Genomic DNA, 3,901 nt, shown 5'->3' on the forward strand with positions numbered 1-3,901 from the left:
AAGTGGAGGTGATGTGGTAGGGAGGAAGGCATCCGTGTTTGCTATTCACTTTCTATTTCTTCCACCAGGGAGCCTGGCGTCCAGGTCGCCTGTTGCCCGGCAGTGGAGCAGTCACTTCATGTCACTGTGTCTCACAGTTGTCTCTGCTGTTGGCAGCTGGATGTGGGAGGGAACAGTGAAGAGACTACTAAAGTTTAATGTCCTTTTTATGACCAACTTTTGTTGCTGGCACCTTCCTCTTGGAAAAAGACACTGATTTATGACTGAACAATCCCTACACACAGAAATCTAATCGTTCTTTCTGTCTCTTAGCTTATTTTTGTTTAGAGGAGCGGATGGCTTCCATAGGCTGTTCAGAAAATGGCTGGGACAAATCGGAGTAAAAAAACTTAAAGTTTTTATTTCTGTCTCTTTCTCCCCACAGAGGAGTTTGAAATTCTTGCTTCAGGCCATATGGAGTGGATATTCCTTCCAGAAGGAAATTACAGACCACTCTCTGTTTCTACTCAACTGCTTTTCAATCCGTAAGTGGACTCTTTGAAGCAGCCTTTTATTTACCTCAGATTCTGACATGAATAATTGTTTAATTGCCTTTCAGCCTACACAAGATAAGGAACCATGTCTCAAAAGTTGTGTAATTCTCTTAACTAAACAATAGCCAAGCCATCCGGAGTAGTTTTCGAAGAAAGAAAAGAATTCCTCACACATGTTAAGCATTTTATTCTTTTCAAAGTGCATTGCTCTGTATTATTTCCCTAAATTGGATAATGTCTACGAAAGCACTGTGTAAATTACATCACATAACAAAAAAGTAAAATGTTATAACAATGATTGATTTGATTTTCCATGTGGGAAACTGAGGCTTCATGGGGTAAGTTACAATCCCAAATCACAGCAGTTAAACGGAGCCCAGATGAAGGTCTGTCTTCTACCTCCAGATGTGTCATCTCCTCTGCAGAGGATGCTTCACCTCCTGGGGCCTTCCCAGCAGAGTCCCAGGATGACCCGCAAAAGGCTTCCCCAAGGGTGGGGCCGGAAGCAGGGCTGTAGGTATGTGTCCTGAACCTCCCACAGACCCTGCTGGCTCCCTTCAAAGGCTTCCGGCATAGCGACTTGCCTTTCCATCGTGTTCAGTCGTCACCAATCAGCCGTCTGCAGACTCCTCTCCCTCATGTTGTGGCAGAGGAGTTGTACATTCTCTAGATTTTAAAAATATATAGGTTACTTGTTCTTTAAAAAAATTGTCTCTGAAATAAGCTCCCAATCCATTTGCATATTTTTAAAACGTGTTAGCAAATTCTCATAATAGGATTTGCGTTTGTTGGAAGAGGACCTGGGGCAGAAATCACAGAGGGATGAAGCACCTGCCACTCCCCCATCCCTCAGTGGGTGCAGCCCACCCAGGGAGGCAGCAGGATACAAGGTGGAGGAGTACTCCCAATACCCCAAAACCCCATGCGAAGTGCAGAGCAGCCTGACAGTAGGGGCAGGATACCGGAGGGAATGGCTCAGGAGGGTTTCAAATGCATCAAAGGACACAATCAACACAGTGAAGAGGCAGCCCTAGGAGAATCAAAGAAAATATTTGCAAATCATGTATCTGATAAGGGATTGGTATCCAGAATATATAAAGAACTCCTGGCCAAGCACAGTGGTTCGTGCTTGTAATTCCAACACTTTGGGAGGCAGAGATGGGAGGATTGCTTGAAGTAAGGAGTTCAAGACCAGCCTGGGAAACAAAGTAGGACTCCATCTCTACAAAAAGAAAAAGAAATTAGCTGGATGTGGTAGTGCACACCTGTAGTCCCAGTTACTTGGGAGGCTGAGGCAGGAGGATCGCTTGAGAACAGGAGTTGGGAGGCTGTGGCGAGCTCTGATCTCACCACTGCACTCCAGCTGAGCTGATACAGTGAGATGCCCTCTCTTTAAAAAAAGAAAAAAAAAACTAAACATTTAGAAATAAGAACTCCTGTAACTCAACAACAAAATCAGTCCAAATAAAAAAGGGGCAAAGGACTTAAATAGGCATTTATCCAAAGATGATATGTATACAAATGGTCAATAAGCATATGAAAAGATGCTCAGCATCACTATTCAATCATTAGGAAAATGCAAATCAAAACCACAATGAGATACTACTTCACACTCATTAGGAAGGCTACTAATGAAAAAAAGTATTAGAAAATAACGGCCGGGTGTGGTGGCTCATGCCTGTAATCCCAGCACTTTGGGAGGCCAAGGCAGGTGGATCATGAGGTCAGGAGATCGAGACCATCCTGGCTAATACAGTGAAACCCTGTCTCTACTAAAAATACAAAAAATTAGCTGGGCATGGTGGGCGGGCACCTGTAGTCCCGGCTACTCAGGAGGCTGAGGCAGGAGAATGGTGTGAACTCAGGAGGTGGAGCTTGCAGTGAGCCCAGATCGTGCCACTGCACTCCGGCCTGGGCAACAGAGCGAGACTGCCTCAAAAAAAGGAAAAAAAAAAAAAAAAAGAAAAGAAAATAACAAGTGTTGGATATTGAGAAACTGGAAGCCAGATGCATTGGGAATGGACAAGAATGTAAAATGGTGCAACCACTATGGAAAACAATATGGTGGTGCCTCAACAAATTAAACATGGAATTACCATATGTTTCAGCAATTCTGAAGCAACGTTGCTCTCTGGGGTAAATATCTGAGGTTCGCCATCTCATGCCAGGGAAATTGAGTATGCAGACACACAGGAAGTGGGTCTAGGGGCAGAGTTTTAATAGGCAAAAGAAAGAGAAAGGAAAACAGCTCTCTCTTCTGCGAGAGAGAGGGACACCTGAGTGGGAGTTCCGGCCAGTCACGGAGTGCACAGGGTTTTACAGAAAGGCTTGAGGAGGCGGTGTCTGATTTACATAGGGCCCAAAGACTGGTTGGACCAGGTGTGATGTGTACATAGCTTGAGGGAAGCTGGCTGCCCCACTTTAATCTTATTATGCAAATGGGCTATTTGCCTGACTAGCTCCATGTTGTCTGCCCCCTACTGTACATGTGGTTGGCGAGGAAAAGGGAAGATGAAGCTGCCATTTTGAACATGCCTATTTCCAAGGTAGCCCCTTTCCTATTGGCACAACTGCCAGCACTTAGAAGAGGAACCCATGCCCCTCCTCACCTCTGCAGAGTGTGAAGATCCCTCAAAGGCCCTTTCCCAGTGGGTACATGGCCTGGGAAGGATGAAGGATGAGGTGTCCACCTCCTCCTCCAGGGTCATCTATCTGAGAGTTCATCTCTCCTGTCCCATCCAGATGGCAGAGAGGACAGGCTGTGCCCGTCAGGGACCGTAAAGGAAACTCTCCTGATTCACTTGGCTCCTCCAGAGGGTAAGAGAAGAAACACCCTGTGTGTACAGAATTAATACAGAGGGTGCTATATGACAGAAGTTTGACCTCATCCCTTTCTCCATTGGTTTTTAAGCTTTTTTTAAAGCCAAAACAAGTGGTTCCAAATCGGCACACACACACACGTTCACACACACACACACACACACACACACACGTTCACACACACACACACACACACACACACACACACACACACACGTTCACACACACACACACACACACACACACACACACACACACACACACACACACACACACACGTTTTATACTCAATAGTTATTAAGGCCAACTATAAGTTTTGCTAATGTCTTTGCTTCTTGCTGGACTACACTTTCCAGCAATTCTTTCAGGATAATTGATGGTTGGGACATTTTCTCGGGTCTTATATGTCCAAGAACACCTAATTTTACCCCCCACACTTCAATGATAATTTGATTGGGAAGAGACTTCTATAACAAGGCCGCTTTTCCTCAGCATTTCAGACAGTGACTGCTCCACTGTCGTCTTCTGCTGGGTGCTGCTAGTGAAGT

General features: G+C 45.2%; 1 long non-coding RNA gene across 1 annotated transcript; it reads left to right on the forward strand.

The window, feature by feature from the left end:
* Positions 1 to 415: 415 nt before the first annotated feature.
* Positions 416 to 1,256, forward strand: LOC105530332. The gene is made up of 2 exons (XR_001004633.1): positions 416 to 524; positions 959 to 1,256. It is a non-coding gene; the product is annotated as an uncharacterized LOC105530332 (long non-coding RNA).
* Positions 1,257 to 3,901: the final 2,645 nt, after the last annotated feature.

Source organism: Mandrillus leucophaeus, unplaced genomic scaffold, assembly GCF_000951045.1.
Source record: "Mandrillus leucophaeus isolate KB7577 unplaced genomic scaffold, Mleu.le_1.0 Scaffold811, whole genome shotgun sequence".
Classification (NCBI taxonomy): Eukaryota; Metazoa; Chordata; class Mammalia; order Primates; family Cercopithecidae; genus Mandrillus; species Mandrillus leucophaeus.